General features: G+C 40.4%; 1 long non-coding RNA gene across 2 annotated transcripts in view; it reads left to right on the top strand.

The window, feature by feature from the left end:
* The window catches only part of LOC106517713 (uncharacterized), a 44,582-nt gene that overhangs the window by 11,574 nt on the left and 24,359 nt on the right, over positions 1-8,649 (top strand). For both annotated transcript variants that reach the window (XR_001310234.1, XR_001310235.1), the window contains exon 3: positions 1,150-1,295. This is a non-coding gene — a long non-coding RNA (uncharacterized LOC106517713). The remainder of the gene's footprint in view (positions 1-1,149; positions 1,296-8,649) is intronic.

The raw sequence follows: 8,649 nt of genomic DNA on the forward strand, positions 1-8,649 counted from the left end.
TTCTAAAGCACTAAAATAACCCAGTCAACCCATGAACATTCTTGAACAGACAACATATTATCATGTTGCTCTCTTAAGACTTATCGTTGACATTCCACAGCCGTATTTGGGTTCATATATTGTCAATATGTCACCTGGTGGAGAAGTGACACAAATGAACAAAATGATTGACAGCTTTCACCCTCAGCTGTTAACATTAACATTGACCAATAGCATTTATTGACCTCAGTTAGTGCTTCTAAATTTAGCAGGTGATAATCCACTATTTACTTTTAAAATTAGCAAAAGCCCTAAAGCACTAATCAGGAAATTACATAGTTTCCCCTATTAGTGCTTTAGTGCTTTAGGGGAACTGTGCCCACCACTGCGCAGCGACATATGCTCAGTCTGTAGATGTTATATGTTCAGTATTTTTGTTCGTGATCCATGAAATAAATATGAAGTTTTTATTTTTATGGCAGTCCCTGGTAATTAAGCAATAATCTATTTTAATAGTTTTATTATTTTTGTTTCTTTAATATTGTCTAAAACACCATTTTCACCTCTTTTTTATGATTTAACGAGGACGCTAGTCTACATCAATATACATCTGAGTTTAAAATGATTTAAAATGACTGATTTCTTATATTGTTTATGAAGCAGGGATTTAAAATGCACTACTTTTATTAGATTTACCAGACGCATTAGGTGTATTTGTACTAAGTATCAGTTTTGGATCAGTATCACCAGGTGAAGTTTGACTCAGTGTCAGAATTGGAAAGGAAATCAAGGGTATTGAACATCACTTCTTCTGATGTGGCATGGTGCCGTTTCAGTAATAAACCCAATAAACCATAATATTTTTAGCTGAATAACTCTGTAATATGAAACATACACATATGTACATATATATCTAAACTTTCCCTTGAACATATGTACCTTCAGTAGGTATTTGGAYTCATTGTTTAATCTGTAAACAAGTTAAATGAAAGCAGGATTACATCAGCATGAGGTGTGAGTATTTAACGTACTTGTCAGTAACTCCCTGAAGAYTGGACTTCAGTGACACGTCCACATTAATAGTTCCGACAGAGTCCACACTGTGTCTTGTGTGTAATTTTGTGAAAGAGGCKAAGGAGACTTAACGTTTTTTGTTTTTTTCCTGTCCAGCATCTCAGGTGCTGATCTTCTGTCTTTACCGGCCAAAGCACASGGAGTGAGACACAGAGGCATCTTGGGAAATTACCTCACAGACAGACGGCACGTTGAGACTTCATTAGCTCGTCCACAGTCTGATCGAACTGAGCGGCTCTCAAGTAAACAAAGCAAACTCACACAGTGGTTGGGAGCTTGTTTTTATGTGATTTCATTGCTGCAAATGARTGTTTTGGAGTATCTGTGAATGTTTACGTCTGTCAAGAAATTGGACTTTTGTCCCTTATTTTCAGGGGATATATCTGGTATAAATCTGTTTACATGCCACTCAGTGCACTGGCATGCTATAGAACAGGGGTCTGCAACCTTCATGATCAAAGGAGCCATTTCTGCTCCTTGTCTCACTAATCAAATGTGTCCAGAGCCACAAAAAAAGTTACAAGTGTGATTATCAACTGCTGGTCCGTGAGCCTTTTCGAGGCCCTATCGGGAACCTTTATAGCCAGTGGAGTTGATGTTATTCAATAAAAAAATATATTGTCATTTTGATTACTTATTAGTATTTTTACACATCAGGACAAATGAAAAGGCCGTATTCATGTAAACAAGAAAAAATACTGTAGTTTACACCACATTTCATAAAAACCACTACAACTGAACTATTCAGGCATATATTTTTCTAAATCTTATAATATATTCTTTAACTTCTTTAAAGGTAATTCTGATGGGTTCGAGAGAAAGACCATAGAAAAAAAATTGAATATTTAGGTAAACATCAGGCTAACATGAGCTAACGTTTTACATTTTTTTTTACTTTTGTATTAATTGATTTCTGTTGTATGAAAATAAAAAAAATAATATTTTCTATTATGTTTGGTCACATTTTCAAAGAGCCAAACCAGGTGAAAAAATATTATACTAAGTGTACTAAATCTAAGTATACTTTAGTATAMTTGAAGCCACACTAATCATCACTGTACTTAAAGAGCGCTATTTTGGAACAACTAATTTAATACTAAATATACTTTAGTTGTATGTAAGTTGTACAAAAGCACAATTTTAAGTGTATKAAGTATAYTTTTAAATACTAAAATGGAACAACTTCAAATAAACTTAGTACACTTTTAATGCTTATATACTTACAATGTATTAAGTATATTTGAAGTTGTTCCATTTTAGTATTTAAAAGTATACTTCATACACTTAAAATTGTGCTTTTGTACAACTTACATACAACTAAAGTATATTTAGTATTAAATTAGTTGTTCCAAAATAGCACTCCTTAAGTATACTGATGATTAGTGCGGCTTCAAGTATACTAAAGTATACTTAGATTTAATATACTTTAGTATATATATTTTTTCACCTGGACAGTCTTTCAGTGAGCCATGCTTGTGTTGAGGTGAAAGAAMGGAGGTACAAGTCAGAGACTGCGAGTAAACAACACGCAGTATACCTAYACTCGTCCTGCTTCTCTTCCACCGGTCCCTTCTTTCCTGTTCTCTCTCTTCCTACGTCTCAGTGTTCACAATCASTCCTCCGCCAAGATGCTGGTGAGCTAAGTTCTAGTTGCACTTTTTGCATCTCTGCTCAACTTTTTTGTGCCTAAATTGATGATTGGATTGATTAGTGCCACATTATCAAATGGAGGGAGGTCCATCCTCGGCTCGGAATCAAGCAGCTAATTGGCTTGTGCCAAAGAGAGGCTGCRGCTGGAAACTGGAGGGACAGCAGGATCAACATTTTCTTTTAACAATGTGCCTGACTTGAACTCCTTGATTAGCTTGCTGGTTTGGAAATGACCCGGRTGTGAGAACCTCACAGGTCGAGATCGCATCTTAGTGACAAATCCTGGCTGTTTTAGGGGAGAGTAGCTGCTGCTGCTGCACACAGCTGGTTATCTCTCGGCTTTGATCACAATCTTTTCAGACAGATGCATAGAAGTTGCTTTTCCATTAAGCAGCCTTTTGTTGCTTTTTACCAAATGTACAGGGGGGGGAAAAATTCATTGCCACCTGCAGTCAGCAATGCTTTGTTTGAGCTGCACCGAGAGCAAAGCATTTCAAGTCCAAACAACACTGCAGTATTGATTCACTCCACACCTTATTCCATTTTGTCTTCTAAAACATGCCTTTTCACTCTGTTGACTTCTATTCAAAGCTGCCCAAAGACCTGTGTCAATGGGGAAGCTTGACTTCATTCCATAGCTCTGGAAGCCCCCCGGGGCCTAAGCACAGGCTGTTAGACCATGACAGACAGGGGGCTAATAGGCCGGATAGGATTGGATAAAAGAGGAGAARGGGGGTTGTTACAAAAAAAAAAGTTTTAAAACCAGCACACTGCCATCTGCTTTTGTGGTGATGAGCATCAAAGCCTGAAGGAGCTCTGCTGGGTCCCTCTTTCAGATGGCCGGCCCACATATGGGCTTCATATTTCACCAGGACATTCAGTCAGCAAGGCCCATTGGGCCACGGCCGCTATTCTGTCTCCCCGCATGGTTTCCAGGCTTTGAGAAGAGCAGCGAGATGACTTTTACGCCTCCTGAGAAATGTGGCTAATAAATGACCATGCTTGACCCAGAGGATTCAGGCCTACCACCCCCACCTTGCTAAAGGAAGGTACAGACGAAGGGGGGTAGCAGCTCTCTGGTCATGTTACTGTCGTGAAAAATGGTAGAGAAATAGGTCAACGCATGGCTCCAACAACATGCTCCCAGGGTTATTAATTATTAAAGTGACTAATACTACATTTGCCTGGGAGTACCAGGGGCTTCAGTCCACATTTGTGGCACCAAAACAATAATCATCCCTGCTGCATCTTTCATATCTGTCCCCTCCTCCTCACTTTTCAGCCCCGTTTTCATGTCTAATTTCCTCCAACTTTTCTCTTCTTGCCCCTTCCAGATTTCCTCCTTCCTGTTCTGTTTCTYCCTCTTGACAAACGGTAGACCTCATTATCTAATTATGCCTTTTCACTCATTCCTTCCATCTCTGCCCCCTGTTTCCTTTGCCTCTTTCAGCTCCTTCTCTTGTTTCCCCTCTGATAGCATCATAGCCACTGTCTTTGAGCAGGAGACTGGGGAATAAGCGAGAACCTTGATGAGAAATGTGAATGCGAAGGCCAGACACATATATTATCAGTGCTGATGGAAATCAGCCACTCCTGCCTTAACTCTGCTTCTCCTTTGCCTCTTCGCTCGACTTTGCCCGCCTCAAGGTAGCATATGGCGTTTTCTCAGACTGCAGGACTTGTTGGCCTCCCACACAACAGCCTGCATCCATCGCTCCCTCTAACTCACACAGCTCTTTTATGGCCTCTCCAACAGTTATTTTCTCCCATGCCCCCCCCCCCCCTTCTTCCCTGACGCTGCACAGATAGCCCCATCCTTCCACTTTCTATTTTCACACAGCCACACTCCGGCGCCGCTCACTGCAGAGCAGGCTCAGGTCTGGCAGTGGGTGAGAGGGGGGCAGTCGATTGCGGAGGACAGAGTCATTAGTTAAATATTAGCCTGGCTGTGCTCAGTCCCCCCTCCCCCCCACACTTCTAAGGAGGGGCTCGCGAAGCATTCCCCCTCCAAAACAATAGGCCATGAGGGGATGGTTTAGTGTTCTTGTTCTCTATCCGGCGCAGACACAGAATCCAATACCATCAAAACTGATTTGTGTTCATAAAGCACAGCACCTACTGAGAGTGCTAACCCTACCCAGAAGAAGGAATAAAAACAATGAACACTGGCAAAAATATAGACCACTGCAAAGAAGAGAAGATTGTAGATCTGTGTTTTGCTGATTCATCAAATCTGAGCTGAGAGACACAGGACTATAAACTTGAAAGCTTGTACGGTGAAAACTGTGAAACTGATACTAATTTCTTTACATCAGGTACTTATAGGGATATTTTAAAGGAGTMCCAATCAATAGTTCTTCTGGCTTTCTAAAGGTCTTTCAAAGTTTTTCTTTGAAATTTTTTGGGCCACTTTTTGGTTCCAGTTCTTGTAGTTGGCTTTGACAGCACATTGGGCCTGATGCAAGAACCGTTCGTACGCACAGATTTGTTCTTAAGTTGTGCGTACGAGTGATTTAGGAGAATTTGTGGCATTCACCAATGTTTTCGTATTCTAAGATTTTTTTCMGATACGAACAAAATTCACGAGTGGTCCAGACCTGTCGTATATTTTACCAGCAGTCAGTCTGCTGTTATCCAGACGGGTTTTCTTCACTAACTTTATATTTCATTAGTTTGAAGATATTTTGAGTTGAAAATAAATCACACTCCATAATTATGTTGACAATAGGCTATTCTGCTTGAATTAGAGTTATAATTTTAAACGTAATACTTTAGACTAACAATATAAATTGTCCGTCCGGCTGGCTTATCCGCTATTGGGTGCGGGGGCAGCATCAGAAAGACCCCCTCTCCCCAGCGACACCCTCCTTGTCCTGGGGGACTCCGAGACGTTCCCAGGCCAGAGGGGATACATAATCCCTCCAGCGAGTCCTGGGTTTTCTCCAAAGTGCCAGACATATTTTGAAATCATTTTAAAATGCTTATTCGGGGGTGGGGGGGGGGCACGGTGCACAACGGTGTGGCTTCTGAATAAATGAAAATTATTTAACACAGCTGTTTATACTTTTAGCAGCTCTTTTCATTCCACAGCTGACCTGCTAAAAATGACAGATTTTATTTTCTGGATCTCTGACAGACGGACTTCAATCTCTGAACTCGTGAAGTTTTTCTTTTTAATTTTCGCTGTCATTTTCATGAATGGACACTTCCTGATTTCCGAGGCAGGAAACATAGCCTTTTATGGTGTTTTTGGGGTGGTAATTATGCTAATCTCCTCTCGCGTGCACGAGCAGCTGGATACGAACAGGTGGAATTTACGCAGCTCATTTACACACTTTTCCTGAAGATAGAAGAGTTTGTTGAATCTGACATGACATGTTCGTACAAACCCTTCATACGAACAAAAGTAAGAGAAATTTAGGATAAGAATACGAACATGTTCTTGCATGAGGCCCATTGTGACTACAGCATCTGAAAGTCATGACTTTGTGTAGTAAATAAGGAAATATTYGGACTTGAGAGATGCATGTTTTTTTAGATGATTGTCTATATGCCAGTCATCTTGTTGGTGCTAAACTGTATCATCTTTTGTCTTTTTATAATAAATATTCAAACTAATTGCCCTTTTGTGACAGGCTGCTGGTAGTAAAGTACCTAAAGATCCAATTTAAAATTGTCCTTTTTGAAAATCTGCTTTAGAGTTTGCTCAACAATGTTTCATCTCACGAGTTTAGGAGCATTTATAAAAAATTTTACAGGTCAAAGTTTAATAATGATGGAGAAAAACTGAGCAACATCAAATCAAAGGTAGTGCAAAGACAACATTTTAAATACCCTAAAGGATCTGAAGAACTTTTGATCAAGACCACTTTAGAGAGTTAGAGTTGTATAGTCTGTGTACTTCAATGTAAAAAAATACTAACATACTTTGAGGTATTTTATTTCCCACCCTGCCAACATTTCAAACATACTTTAGATCTTGTGTTGTCTGTAAGTGCTGAGATTACATATTGGAGATGACTCTTGGAYACTACCATGCCCCATGTTAACTTAAGTTTGATTAGCTGTAGCAGCCATCTTAAAATTGTTGACTCCAAAGGGCTAATCTTGTGCAGATGTACCTCTAAGATTTACCTTTTTTTTTAACTTTCTGAGTAAGGTGACCAGATTTCCAGATTTCCACGATTAAATCCAGGGACATTACCAGCTCAGTGGAAAAAATGATTGTTTGTTGTCAAGATTACAAACAAAGAACAACATGAACTGAGTTGCAGACAGCAAAGAGCCATTCCTGGTTTTGATTTTATTTTATTTTTTTAGTCTTTGTAATATCTTTTTATTTTTCCCCTAACCAATCACCTTCACCTTTTCACAGAAAACAKACAGAGGAGTGGAATACAGCAGCTCAGGGGGAAATGGTTCGGCTTGACAAAACACATGGTATCGTCATGAGTGATGACACAGCATGATGATGTCACTCATTCAAAATTGAACAGCTTTACTGAACAGCTCGATGATACAAATCAAGATCCRGCTCTCTTTAAAGAGCCATCCGTCCCATGTCTAGTCTAGATGAACTGATGGAACTGGGACAGTTACAGAATTATTCATCTTTACGTACTGTATTATAGGGCCTTTGCTAATCGCTAGCAGTGACGTCACACTATTTCTTCACACACACCCATAACAGAAAATGTTTTCCACCCCTACACACCGAGAAGTGTGTCTCACTCACGATGTCACATTTACAGCCAATAACATCAACCTGAACATGATCAGCTAATCAGAACAACTCTTTTTTTACACTTGTGCACATCTCAAACAGTCACACACGTGCACACATACAACTTTCACCAAGTTACCAGCATCTCTTCAGCATTTTTTAAAGGTGATGCTCTCAGCTTCACTTGTTCTGACATTTCCGTGGATAGCTGAGGACAGACCACCCAAAACAAGGACTGTCCTTGGAATTTGGGGGCATCTGGTCACCCTATTTTTGAGCGTTTCATCAAAGACCATCAACAGGATTGTGAGAGTTTTTTGCTAACAAACACGCAGGCACAGGTAAAACACAACTGCCTGTTTGTGTTGGCAGCTAGCAGTAAARAGTGACTYTGRAGTTTTGCACYGSGTGCATGTTGCACTTTTGCACTGCAGAAAGTAAAACTAGTTTTCTTTGTTTTGCTAAGTAAGAATCCCACTGAAACAGCTGATATGTTTACAAATATGGCATGACAAGATTGTTTTATTATTTCCCATGTGTTTGAGGCGCCTGATGAACCACGAGCAGCAGCATATTAATCTGGATTATTGTCTGGATGGAACAAGTGGTAGAGATGAAGTAAACTCTTGTGTTTCTGCGTTTTGCCTCCAGAWGAAAACAAATCTGCTGATTCTAATGAGAACGCCGTGGATAGTTTTGGTCAGAGTTTCATTTCTGTGCTCGCAGTGATGATTTGTACGTGTTTCATTCCTTCCCTGTGTGTGTGTGTGTGTGTGTGTGTGTGTGTGTGTGTGTGTGTGTGTGTGTGTGAGCTCAGGCTCACAGTGCACAGGAGTCATGCTGTGTGTGTGTGGTGATGGGTGTGTGGAAGTCACGCTGTGAAACTCAGAGATCATCTCTCCTCTGCCCAGGAAACCTCTGGTCGGACAGCAGCTGTCTCAGCTCACTCCTTCTCTTCTCATTTTGTTCTCCTTTACCACCAACCCCCTCCTCCCCCACGTTCGTTTTGCTCTCTTCTTCTTAAATGAACATTTATGCTTATTGCCCGCCACCGAAGGCAAAGGCAGTGCAGTTTTAGAGAGCCAGCACAGCTAGTCATTAGATGTACGCCTACAACTGATTGCTTTTTGGACTTACAGGGGTTAGTCAATGAAACTGAAACACCTGATTTTGGACCATAACATCCCTTTCAGACAGCTTCCTCTTGGGTCCACAGTTAATCC

This window comes from Austrofundulus limnaeus, unplaced genomic scaffold, assembly GCF_001266775.1.
Source record: "Austrofundulus limnaeus strain Quisiro unplaced genomic scaffold, Austrofundulus_limnaeus-1.0 Scaffold52, whole genome shotgun sequence".
Taxonomy (NCBI): domain Eukaryota; kingdom Metazoa; phylum Chordata; class Actinopteri; order Cyprinodontiformes; family Rivulidae; genus Austrofundulus; species Austrofundulus limnaeus.